At 36.6% G+C, this 13,877-nt stretch overlaps 1 protein-coding gene and 1 long non-coding RNA gene across 2 annotated transcripts in view; both read right to left on the bottom strand.

Annotated features, from left to right (window-relative positions):
• Positions 1–13,877, bottom strand: part of OLA1 (Obg like ATPase 1) — a 160,468-nt gene that overhangs the window by 105,113 nt on the left and 41,478 nt on the right.
• LOC118500076 lies at positions 3,765–7,985 on the bottom strand. The gene is made up of 3 exons (XR_004902606.1): positions 7,975–7,985; positions 6,653–6,655; positions 3,765–4,111 (listed from the first exon to the last, which is right to left on the bottom strand). It is a non-coding gene; the product is annotated as an uncharacterized LOC118500076 (long non-coding RNA).

Genomic DNA, 13,877 nt, shown 5'->3' with positions numbered 1-13,877 from the left:
AGACATATAGAGGCTAAGTGGATAACAAAGCAAGATCCCTACATATTGTCTACAACAGACTTATTTCAGATTGAAAGACACATACAGACTAAAAGTAAAGGAATGGAAAAAGATATTCTGTAAAAATTTAAATGAGAAAAAAAAGCTGGGGTAAAATACTTATATAAGACAAAACATACTTTAAAGTATAACAAGAGGCAAAGAAGGACCTAGGAATTCTACTTCTGGGTATTTATCCAAAGAAAACCAAAACACCAAATTAAAAAGACATGTTCATTGCAGCATTATTTACAAAAGCCAAGATATGGAAGCAACCTAAGTGTCCATCAATAGATGAATGGGGACAGAAGAGTGGTACGTATATACAATGGAATGTGACTCAGCCACAAAAAGAATGAAATCTTTCCATCTGCAATAACATGAACAGACCTAGAGGGTATTGCACGGCGTGAAGTAATTCAGATAGAGAAAAACAAATGCCAGATGAATTCATTTATATGTGAAATCTAAAAAATAAATAAATAAATAAATAAATGAAAAAGCAGGACAGAAATAGATTCATAGATACAGATTTTGATGGTTGCTAGTGGGAAGGGGTCAGGAGGATGGGTGAAACAGGTGAAGGAATTAATAACTACAAATTGGTAGTTACAGAATAGTCATGGGGATGTAAGGTACAGTACAGGGAATATAATCAATAATACAGGGTGAGGCAAAAGTAGGTTTACAGTTTTGAGTACACAAAACAGTTTATTCTTATATTATTATCTACTAATTATTGTATTATTTTCCATACCAGTAACTGTAAAACCACTTTTGCCCTACACTGTATTGTAATAACTATATATCATGTCAGATGGGTACTAGATTTATTGGAGTGATCACTTAGTAAGTTATATAAATGCCCAATCACTGGGTTGTATGCCTGAAAGTAATGTAATATTCTATGTCAACTGTAATTGAAAAATAAAATCTTATTTTCAAAACAAGAACATGAAATCGTAAAATAAACATAAAATTTCAAAAATTATTCTGGGTCTCAGGTTTCTACAAGAAAGTGAAAGGTGATAATAATTTAAGTTAGTAAAAATAGAAAAAGTTATTTAAAATATCAATTTATAATATGTTGTCACAAATAACGAATAATGAAAATTTGAGGGGAACAATTTTCATTATTCATTAATAATGAGGGGGAAAAACATGCTACTCCTAATGATTTATTAACTTTCCTAGATTCCCTTCCCTATACTTTGGAGCTTTTCTAAACACTTTCTCATGTGTTCTGTGGCTATGCAAAGAAACTCTTCACTCAGTACTTAAGATATTAAAAGCTGAAAATTTCACCAAAGTAAGCCAGACCTAGAGAGATAAAGAGCTTCTTATTACAAAAAGATGGAGAATGTATTAAAACAATGAAAACAAAGCATGCTTTTGCAACAAACTTATTTTCAAAAGGAACCATTTTGTTTCAGATGTCAAACTCATCAATGCAAAATTTTGTTTTTCAAAAGCTTTCTTCAATAAAGCAGTTTATTTCTGTGTTATTTAGTTCACTGTATTTTTACAAGCACCAGGCTGAGCAAACCATGATTGAGAGAAGCCATCTTATGCACACTGCTGTTGTCCCACATCATTCAGAACAAACCTTTTTAGATCGTTAACTACCACAGGAGTGCTGATTACACAGGCACCAGCAATTTCCTAACCAATGACCACCTGAACAATGATGTGTTCAGCTTCTCAGACCCTGCAGCCTTTCAAAGGTGAATCATTTCACAGTTTGGAACTAGATCTCCATAGCAACTTCCCTTTGAGGGTTTTAGAATCACCATCCAGTAATTCTATGATCATCAAGCTCAACCATTCCCAATGGTTCTTTTCACAGCAGATGGAAAAGGAAGCCTTGAAATTTTACAGTCTATTTCAAGTAATTCATCTGGCAGCCTATTAGAATTCAAAATATTTCGACCTTCAATCACAAAGCATGTTATCTGAAGCTGTGGTGATCTCAAGTCAAGACAAGCAGACGTTTTAGTCTAATCATCCATGATGAGAAGAGACTGACAAAAACTCTTAATTCAACCACCATCAAAATGCTTATTTTAACTGCATGAAAAGTCTTTCAACAGGCAATGAAAACACACCATGTACCATTTTATCACAACCTTCTGTTCAAGGAAAATATGAATTCTGAATATTGACATGTATCCCTGTGCTTCTTAGACTGTTTGGAACAAATACGTTTCTTAAAAGTCAGCATATATCACATTTAAGTACACTATTATTCTCTGCTTGCAAAAGCCAGAAACCATAAGCAAATGGCAATAGATTTTGACAAAGTCAGTCAGTTTAATAAAATCAAGTACATTTGAATCTCTTAAATTTTGGGCAACCTCTGACGCGCTTAAACAGAAAATAACATTCCTCAGGAAGTTAATACCAATTAAGAGGGAAAGGCAGACCTTAAACAAATACTTAATTTACAAAAAGTCACTAACTATTCCCAAATTCAACTAATTCTCTAATGGTTTCAAAATTCTAATTTACAAAAAGTCACTGACTATTCCCAAATTCAACTAATTCTCTAATGATTTCAAAATTCTTTAAAATATTGGATTCAATCACATTAAAAGCTGTACATTTCAAACTGCTAATAAATGCACTTAAGAAGTTTTTATCCAAACCCTTTCATACTTGAAAATTCAACTACATGCAATAATTCATTAAATAAATAATTTTCAGAATTACACATATAAACCAAAATTAGGTATTTATTTCAGTATTTACAAATGTTTAGTGGCATATGACTAATCAAATCAAAACACAGTTCCCAATGAAGAGCTAAATGAACTTTAAGAATAAACTAAACACTGGTAAAACAATGAAGCTAAAATCTATAAATCACACACCTGGCTGGCATAGCTCAGTGGACTGAGCTTGAGCTGCTAACCAAAGTGTCGCAGGTTCGATTCCCAGTCAGGGCACATGCCTAGGTTGCAGGCCACGGCCCCCAGCAACCGCACATTGATGTTTCTCTCTCTCTCTTTCTCCCTCCCTTCCCTCCCTGAAAATAAATAAATAAAATCTTTAAAAAAAATCTATAAATTACTAAATCAATTCAAAGCAGATGATATTTTTTAAAAAATCAGAACATAAATATTAACTATTTTTGCATAACCTCAAATATATAATGGACCATGGAAATATACATGGTTTTCTAAATAAGACCACCTAGTGTCTTTATATAGTTAATGACTATTGAACTAAGCCAATTTTAATTTATGAATCCACCTCCTTCCACAAAGAAACACTATAAACAAACAGCAGTACAAAGCCTCAGTGATTTGGAAAAAAGTCTAAATTTAATCATTTCATGAGCAAGAAAAATTTTAATACTCAACATCCTTAAGACAAAATTAGAGATGCAGACATACACACACTTCATATGCTTAAACTGTTACTTTCTGTATAAATTGTGCCAGCTAATTTAAACTATCTTTATCTGAACCTATAAAATAAGTATATTCCCAGTCAAATACATATATTTTATTTCCTGCTTAATATCTTAAGAATCATGCTTGGTTTTGCCCTGGCTGATGTGGATCAGTGGATTGAGCAGCAGCCTTGTGAACCAAAGGGTCGCTGGTTTGATTCCCAGTCAGGGCACATGCCTGGGTTGGAGCCCAGGTCCTCAGTAGGGAGTATGTGAGAGACAACCACACAATGCTGTTTCTCTCCCTCTCTTTCCCTTATGTCTAAAAATAAATAAATAAAATCTTAAAAAAAAACAGTGGTAAGATTCATTTTTGGTTTAAATATCTAATCACAAAAAGAGAAGATAGCAAAAGTATTATATGTTGTAGAACTGGTTCCCCAAAACTGGTACAAACTAGATAAACTCCTGACTTTTGAAAAGTAGTACAAGTTTATAAAGAGAAAATAAGCAATTTAACAATTATTTCAAAGACAGTATTATTAAACTTTCCTTCTTGGGAATATTTCTTACTTTCAAACTTTCCACTTCTACCAGGAAGTATAGAGGAGTAGACTAAGAAAGAAGCCTTAACATTAAGCTCTATTTGTCTTATTTTGTATTCATTTAGTTTATGATCTATGTGACAAATTTAAACCAAGAATAATGCTTAAATTTTTAAAAAATAACAAAAAAATTGTATGTACATATTCATTCATACAGTTTCCATTTTTAACCATAAGTACAATAGTATAAAAAGAAATAACAGGGCCCTAGTGGGGTAGCTCAATTGGTTATAGTGTCTCCTGATACATTAGGGTTGTGGGTTCACTCTCCAGTCAGGGCACATAAAAGAAGCAACCAAAGAATGCATAAATAAGTGGAACAACAAATCGATGTCTCTCTCTCACTCTCAAAAAAAAATCTGTTAAAAAGACAGAGAGACAACAGCCCCAAAATGGAGTAACTTATGCACATTAGCAAACCAAGACTTAAGACTTAACCTAATTGCAGTTTCAGCTTTCCAAGAATGCAACCTTACCGTTCAACATGGAATTACCTGGTGAGGGCTAGACAGATAATCTGTCCAAAGGGCCCTTCCGTTTCCTTTAGGAGGGCAACTGTGCCTGAAACAATACATTCTTTGCTAATAACTTCTTTTTTTCTGCCCCCTTTCCACTTTTAAACATATTTCCTTTTTTATGCTAGATGGAGCTCCTTTTTATTTGCGAGATGGAATACTGCCCAATTTATAAACCATTTAACAAAGCCAATAAGACCTTTAAATTTTACTTGGTTGACATTTTGTTATTTAACAGTAGTTTATTTTACTCATATCCAGGGGCCTAAAACACAACGAAGGGAATCAGAAAAAAAACTAATGAAATTCTCAGTAATACTCCAAATTCTCAAAGTGCAATTTAATTGCTTCAGTTTAACATCATTGTGAAAAACTGCTGACAATTAGTACATCAAAGTTTAAATAAACAAAAACTTCTCCAAATAGTTATGCATGAACATTTTCATAAATCTGAGTTAAGTTTATTAAATACTCCAAACTTCATGCCCACATGCTGGATACCCAAATATATATCTTTGTTGGTTTATAAGGCTATTTCGTGTGTACTCTATCTTAACTGAGGAATACTTAAAATTCTTCGCTATCAATAATTATGAAGGCTATACATATTTTTGTTCAATTAGCTATAAAACAGAAAGAGACTCATATAGGATGGCCTATATATAAAGGCTATATAGACATTTCTATTGCTAACATTAAAATAGGTGTCCTATAATGACATCCCCCTTGTAATACAAAGATTTACTTGACTAATTCTGAGTTACAAATTCCATCATTTGTCTTAATTCCATCATTTGTCTTAATTTGTCTTAATGTTAGTTATGCATTTACTAACCTAGCCCTTATGGCTTTACATCCAAAATTGTAGGTACTTAATAATAAATGTTTGCTATTCATGATTAGATAGTAGTGATGGCTATAATTCAAAAACTCCATGGTCCTGAAACATTCTGGATTAGTATCTAAGCTTCCCTTTTATTTGCCAGTGAGAACCAGAAATGGAAAAAGATTAATTTACTGAGAAAGCTTAACAAAAGAGGAAATATCTTGGTATCTTTTTTACTTTTATCTTCACCTTCCTTCCCAAAATGTACAAAAACCTGTTCTAACAATAAGCAAATATACAACTACTGAGTTTAGCAGCCTAGGGTAAACTTAAGTTTATTTTATAACATATAATCAACCAACGTACTGTAATTGAAGTACATTGAAAACAGCAGTTACTAGCTAATTAACAATACTAGAAACATATCTCTCAATAAAGGGGAAAAAATCTAAAGATTACATAATAAAATATACTTTGTTTTAAATGTAAGTCATATGGCACACAACTTTACATTCAGTATAACACTACCATAATTACTAAAGGTGCCCATTTTTATTCGTATCAATAGCTATGCCTACATTTTGAGTACAAAATACTGGGAACATGTAAATAAAACCAGACTACTCAGCTTTAAGTCCAGCATCAGAATTTCAGCCATATAATCAGAATACAGATGTGTGTGTACGTGTGTGAATGCTGTTTCTTCAAATAGCAAAAGTGTAGTTACCATAGTACTTGACCTCTGACTGGGGCAGCAATCTGAAAGAAAACACCTCTAGTAAATATGTTACTTCTCAGATAAGACATCAGGATGTGGCATAATGGCTAAAACTCTTTACTAAAGACAGTAATACTGCTTCCGTGATATTCTAAGTCTCCAATACTCTGGGAACACAAAACTTCAGGTGGCCCCTTTCTCTTCTAGTAGCCAGCTCTGACAGAACATTCGAGTATGAAATCTCAAGTTACATTAGAATTCTGGCATACATAATCTGATCCTGGCAATCTAGGAAAAGAATAAATATGTAAAATGGTAAAAGTACAATATTTAAGAGATGTTTGCAATAAATGCTAAAGCCTTAAAAACAAACAATATTAACAGTATGTTTTGGTTATGGAGGCAGCTTAGTAACAAGTAACAAAAGCTTTTAAAATATGCATACCCTTTGACTCAGTAATTTCAACTTTTAGACATTTAGTCTTGGGGTGGGGGATCAGGCAGGTGGACAATGGCGTATAAGGTATGGACAAGGAGGTGTGGGGCATCACTCACCTGCTCATTCAACAAATATTGAGGAGCACTCATGTGCCCACTGTCATAGAACTTGCATTTTAGTAGGGAAAAACTGATAATAAGTAGAGATATAGTAAGTTAATGTTTAACTAAACAAAGTGGTGAAAAAGGAGCAACTGACAACATGGAGGTCACTGGACTGGACAACAGCACTCTTAAAAAGTTCTTTTGGTAGCAAAGCCTCACTGGAGTTGAAAAGAAGTAAGAAGAAGAAGGAAGAAGGGAGAAGGGAGAAGGAGAAGAAGAAGAAGGGAATATGAAGGAGTGGAGATAGTATAAACAGTCTCCTCAATTTCGGGAACACAGAAAAGAACAGTAGTTGAAGGGGGTCACTAACCACACTTGCATGGCCATGAGAACAAAGCAATAGAGAGGAAACGTGATACAGAAAAGACAGGACGTGACAGCAGGATCGCAGTCCTACATGAGAGAGGGGAGCAAATTTAATGTGCAAGTGAAAGGGTTGCCTTGGCAGGGACAAGTCACTTGTTACACAAAGAGGAAAGGTAAAGTATACGATACAGGCGGATACCGGATGAAAGAACTCAGAAACACAGGCCCCACTGGCTTTGGAGCCCTTGAATTTGCTGTTGCCTCTGTGCCCAAAAACCTCCATGACTTGATCCCTTACCTCCTTCAGTTCTTTATTCAACTTCAACTTCTCAGTGAAGCCTCTTCTTGTATATTTAAAATTGTACCCCAACACTTAAAATCCTCTTTCCTTACTTTGTTTTTCTTAGTATCTAATACCATCAAATATATAACATATTTTACTTTGAAAACATTTTGTGTCTATAACAAATGTCTAAAGATACCATTAAAGAACATTGTGACACTTCTTTAATAACATGGGACACTACTTCAACAACAACAAAAAATCAATCTTTGCTGATATGACTACTACATCTGCACATAACTTATTTTCAGGAAAATCGTAGCAAGTTTATTTCACTATTGTCAGTTCTGAGGAAGGAATTAGTTATAATGGTTCAGCATACCAAGATTCTAGGTTAGCAGAAAGTTGGTCACAGGCATCAGAATAAACTGGCAGTGGCAAAGTCAGGCTTGATAATTTAACTGTCAGCTGTGCAACAGTGAGCTGGAACTGAGACCTGGAGAGTCCAGTCTCTTAAGGGTTTTTTCAGACATTTAGGAAGTCTACAGTAGGACAGAGAAAACAGGATAGGGGTGGGGGAGGCATATGATCTAGGTTGAGGGAGAATCCTAACTTGAAAATATAATTACATCACATAGCACTAATGGTCATTGTACCTCCATATTATCTGTTAAGTACACCAAACAGCTATCTAACCCTCTATTTAATGTTAAGTGGGTTGTTCTCATTCATGTGGAGACAAAAGAACTGGTGGGATTGTGATGTATAAGAGGACCAAAAATGAAAAAAAGAAAAGAAAAAATAGTTTTGATCTGGATACTACTACTTACAAGTTGCATGTTAGGCAAGTCTAACTCTAAGCCTCAGTTTTCCTCATCTGTAAAATGTAAATAATAGTAGCACTTTTCTCGTAGGGTTGTTCTAAAGATTAAGTATGGTTCATGTGAAAGGCCTAGCACAGTCCCAACCCCAAATGGAACTCAGTAATAAATGGTACTTTTCCCATTAATAATACCAGAAATGTTCAGGTCTCCAGACAGAGGGAATTTAACTTTGATTTCCAGATCAAGATGACAAATAGAGAACACTAAGGCATTTGGGGAGGGACACAGATATATTATTCCCTGAGACTATTTTCCCCCCTTTTGTTCCCAGCTAGTAGGCTATACTCAGTGCAACTAAGGAAGGAAATTCCAGCCTGGTTCCATGCTAACTAGTCAGATGTCCATAGGATCAAAGCAGAAGATTTAAAGAATTCAAAGTTAGTTTGGTGGACTCATCAACACACTATACACACATAATTACACATAAAACACATAACTACTATTTTTGCTTTAGATGGTTATCTTGTACAGCAGAGGTGTGCCAACTATAGCTCATTGGCTAAATCGAGCCCACTGCCCTCTTTTTTAAAATGAATTTGATTGTAACACAGCTACTTCCCTACTTCATACTTCAATGGTAGAGTTGAGTAGATACAAAACACTATATGGCTCTCAAAGGATAAAACATTTACTATTTGGCACTTTGTATAAAAATTTTGTTGACCTTTGTTTCAGAGAAATTAAAAATAAGAAATTACTTTTTTTCCATTTCCAATAGGCTTTTTTTTATCCAACTTTACATAGATCATATTCTTTCTGCCTGAAGAACTTGCTTTAACATGTCTTACAGAGCAGGTCTGCTGGCTTAGTTTTTCTTTGTGTAAGAAAAAGTATTTCTCTTTTTGATATTTTTCATTGTGTATATATATCTAGGCTAAAAAAATTTTGTTTTTTTCATTCAGCACGTTTAAAATGTAATTCCACTGTCTTTGAGCTCCCATGGTTTATTTTATTTTTTTGTATGTAGATTTTCTTTTTTTTAATATATTTTATTGATTATGCTATTACAGTTGTCCCATTTCCCCCTTCACTCCCCTCCACCCTGTGCCCCCTCTCCTACCTACGTTCCCCCCCTTTAGTCCATGTCCATGTATCATACTTATGAGTTCTTTAGCTTCTACAATTCCCGTACTATTCTTGCCCTCCCCCTATCTATTTTCAACCTACATTCTATGCTACTTATTCTCTATACCTTTTCCCCCTCTCTCCTCCTCCCACCCCTACTGCTAGCCCCGCCATGTGCCCTCCATTTCTGTGGTTCTGTTCCTATTCTAGTTGTTTACTTAGTTTCTTTTGGTTTTGCTTTAGGTGTGGTTGTTAATATTTGTGAGTTTGCTGTCCTTTTACTATACATGTCTTTTCTTTATCTTCTTTTCTTAGGTAAGTCCCTTTAGCATTTCATAAAGTAAGGGCTTGGTGATGATGAACTCCTTTAATTTGACCTTATCTGAAAAGCACTTTATCTTCCCTTCTATTCTAAATGAGAGCTTTGCTGGATAGAGCAATCTGGGATGTAGGTCCTTGTCTTTCATGACTTGGAATATTTCTTTCCAGCCCCTTCTTGCCTGTAAGGTCTCTTTTGAGAAATCAGCTGACAGTCTGATGGGAACTCCTTTGTAGGTTACTGTCCCCTTATCTCTTGCTGCTTCTAGGATTCTCTCCTTCGTTTTTACCTTGGCTAATGTAATTATGATGTGCCTTGGTGTGTTTCTTCTTGGGTCCAACTTCTTTGGATTTCTTGGAAGACTGTTCCCTTTGCCAGTTTGGGGAAGTTCTCCTTTATTATTTGTTCAAATAACTTTTCCACTTGTTGGTCCTCCCCTTCTGGTACCCCTATAATTCGGATGTTGGAACGTTTAAAGGTGTCCTCGATGGTCTTAAGCTTTTCTTCGATTTTTTGAATTCTTATTTCATCATGCTCTCCTGCTTGGTTGATTCTATCTTCCTTCTGGTCCACTGTGTTGTTTTGAGACTCAGATTCCTTCCTTTCACAATTGGCTCTCCTCCGTATGTCTTCCTGCATCCCTTTTATGGTAATCTGCCTTTTTTCCTGTAATTTGCATCCAAAATCAACCAGTGCCGTGAGCTTCCTGATCACCAGTGTTTTGAATTGTGCATCTGATAGATTGGCTATTTCTTGGTCACTCAAAAGGATGAGTCCTGGGGGACTGATCTGTTCTGCTGTAAACATATCTTCTGTCTTTCCCTATCTCTCCTATTATTTTACTTATTTATTTATTTTTTCTCCGGTCTGGTCGCTCTTGTTACGGTGGGGGGTGGAGCCTTAGGTGCTCACCGGGGCTGGGCGCCCCAGTCGCTAGATTGTGACGTTGTATGTGGGGGCAGGGGCGGGAGCGGGGACAGGAGGGATCAATGGCGACTCTTCCGTTCTCCTGGAGTCAGACACTTCCCTGGGTTTCTGGGCCGTGAACTCTGCCCTGGTCCACAATCGCTGCTCCACTGATTCCCCCAGCCGCTGCTTGCGTACTCAGGGATCAACGCTGCACCACTGCGCTCTTGCATCCCGGATTGCTGTCGCGCCGATTTTGCGCCAAATTTCCCCCGACCTACACGCGCCTGCGACCCGCGCCAGCCCCGCCCGCGCCCGCTCGGCTCGTCGTCCCCTACCAGTCTGGATGTACGGGTCTACTTCAACTTCTTGACTGTCCGACTTCCATTTAGATAAATCCTCTGACAGTTCTGATATTATGACTGCAAATCATTGTTGTAAATTATTGTTGCTGTGTTCTTGGTTGTGCGAGGAGGTACGGTGCATCCACCTATTCCTCCATCTTGCCGGAAGTCTGAGCTCCCATGGTTTATGATGAAAGTCAGTCAAAGCAAAATTCCTAGCTTTGTTCTTTATATGGAATGGTTTTCTTCTCTGGATGCCTTTGAGATTTACTCCTTGAATGTTGTTTTCAGCAGTCTGAATATTGTGTGTGTGTGTGTGTGTGTGTGTGTGTGTGTGAGTGAGAGAGAGAGAGAGGGAGAGAGAATTATGTATGCATGTTGTTATTCTCTGAGCTTCTTGGATCTATGGTTTTGTATCTCATTGACTTTGACAAATTCTCAGTCATTACTTCTTTGACCCCATTCTCTTTGTTTACCTTCTGATATTTCAACTATGTGTATGTTAGACCTTTTGATGTTTTCCTACTGGCCTTGGATATTATTTTTTTTTTTTCAGGTTTTCTTATCTTTGTATTTAAGTTTTGGTAATTTCTATTGACCTATCTTAAAGTTCACTGATTCCTTCCTCAGGTGTTTGGAATCTACTAATGAGATTAGTGAAGGTATTATTTATCTCTGTTACTGTTTTTATTTGCAACACTCCATTGATTCTTTTTATCAGTCTCTGTTGAAATTTCCCATCTGATCATGAATGTTGTCCGCCTCTTCTTGTACAGTTTTTAACATATTGATCATGGTTATTTTAAATTTCGTGTCCCAACAACTGTGTCATATGTAAGGTAAGGTTAGTTTCAATGATTGCTTTTTTTCTGGGTGTTTTTTTTCTTGCCCTTTTGTGAGCCTTGTGATTTTTTTGTTGAAAACTGAACACTACATAAGTATAAAGAGCAAAGATTGAGGTTAACCATTTTTATGCCTGAAAAGGGAAAGTTTTTTCCTCCCCTTGGGCTTTGGGGATGGAGGGAAATTATTTAGTTAAGAGTTTGGCTGGTTTGAGTTTAGTGCTATTGTGACTCTCAATGTACCACAGACTTCAAATTCCTATAGAGATATCCTGTATTTAGGATGGGAAACTGGTTTATCAGAATAATATCTAGTCTTTTTTGAGTTAAGTTCTTTCCTTGGCACTGTGTCTCTTTCTCTCTTCTTTTTCCTTTCCTGTATTTAACCCAGCAGTATTTCCGCTGTTACTTGTTATTAGGAACTTCTTAATCTGATGATAGGGAATGGTTGGACAAAGGAGAATCCTCTGCTGTTCTGAGCAACACCCAGCCTTAGCCATGCACTGTGTCTCTGGCTCTTGGGGGTGTAGCTTTTTCAGTTCTCCAGCTCTGACCTAACCCCATGGTTGTGGGCTCAGCTTATTCCTGAAGAGTAGATATAACTGCCCCCACCCTTTCTTCCCTCAGCTGCAATGAATTTCATTAATGTTCCTGAAGCACTGCCTCCTACTCCACCACTCCCACTTAGATGGACACTTTTATTATGTAGTAGATCAGGGGAGAAGGATTCAGATGCTTCTGTTCTCTTCTGCAGGGTGTGTGCCATGCTGGATATTTCTTAGGGCTCATCCCTATTTCCCATGTCTTGGGGTTCTTACCCCATGCAATGTGGTGAACGGGAAAAGAACATATAAGAGGGCTCAGGGGTCCTCCAATTTCTATTTTCCTCATAGATTTTGCATGTCCTTACTAGCCTGTACCTGGCCTTTACTAATATGTCGACAGTTCTAGCTGAACTCTTTACTGGTGCCCAGCTGAGTCTGTCTCAGGTGAGTGAGTGAGTGAGTGTGCCTATTCTTTCCATGTAGGTACCACTTGTCCTTACATTTTGGAGTTAGGTTCTTTCTCATTGTAAGAGTGGGAATGGGATGGGAGTAAAAGGCAGAAAACTGTACTTGAACAACAATTAAAATAAAAAAATTAAAAAATAAAAACAAAAATAAAGAGTGGGAATGACACTCCTTCCAACTCTGCATCCCAGCGCAGAAACTGAAAGACCTGAATAGTTTTTTCCACCCTCTTTTGGAATAAAAATATTTCCTGATGACTGTTCTATATTTCCAAGATTCGAAAATCCTAATGTGTAAATTAACATGTGCTCAGTTCTTATCCAAACCCCCACCCTATTACACTCTTTCTTGTTAAAAAGATTGTTTCTTTGGCTAAGTATAAATTTTCTATGGAAGAGGGGAAGACTTCTTCTATGTTAGATAATACCCTTTAGAGAGAATTAAATGTGATCATAAGAATTTATCTTCTGTGGCTTGTTGATTATAAATAGTAACATACACATATGTGTGCCACAAATCTCTGTATGTCATTATCATCATCTGGTATATTACAACGTCCTTTTGTGTAGGAGTTTGTGCAAAACAGGTAAACATGCATATACATCTTCCTTCCTTTGCCCTTCTCTGCCTCTGGTTAGAATTTTAAAACTACAGGAATGCTCCAGTTCAGAAAAGACCCAAAATATAGGCTTCTGTTTTAGTTAAATATCCTATCTGAATTGTGCTGTGCTTCAGGTTCCATTTGGATGTCTCTCCTGTTGTAACACCAGTATTTGCAAGAAAATTTCCTCTGCTGAGCATCCATGAGTCATAATGTAAAATCCTACCATAAATAACCATTTTAAGACATGCAAAAGTAAGTGTATACATTTATTGCTATCCCTTAATTACTATTTTGCTAAAAAAAAACAAAAAACAAAACTATTCATATATCACAGATGTCAGGATGGGCGGGGTATGACGAAATGGCGCCTGAACTATAACCCGGAAGAGACGGCTGACGTCAAACCAGGGCGTGAGGAAAACCACCAATGATATATTGCCACTTTGTTCAAAGGGGACCAATCCCCAGCTCCTACAAAGAGAGCCAACCAAGATAAAACCCAGGCACGTTCCCTGCTCCACTCGACTTCCCCAGCCCCACCCGGCCCCAGGGGAACCTTGTCTGGGTGTGCAAACTCCAATAAAGCTCTATACTGCCTAACTTTGCGTCTGATT

Source organism: Phyllostomus discolor, chromosome 4 (genome assembly GCF_004126475.2).
Source record: "Phyllostomus discolor isolate MPI-MPIP mPhyDis1 chromosome 4, mPhyDis1.pri.v3, whole genome shotgun sequence".
NCBI lineage: Eukaryota > Metazoa > Chordata > Mammalia > Chiroptera > Phyllostomidae > Phyllostomus > Phyllostomus discolor.
Note: the sequence above shows the minus strand (reverse complement) of the source record. Positions and strands in the feature narration are given on the sequence as shown.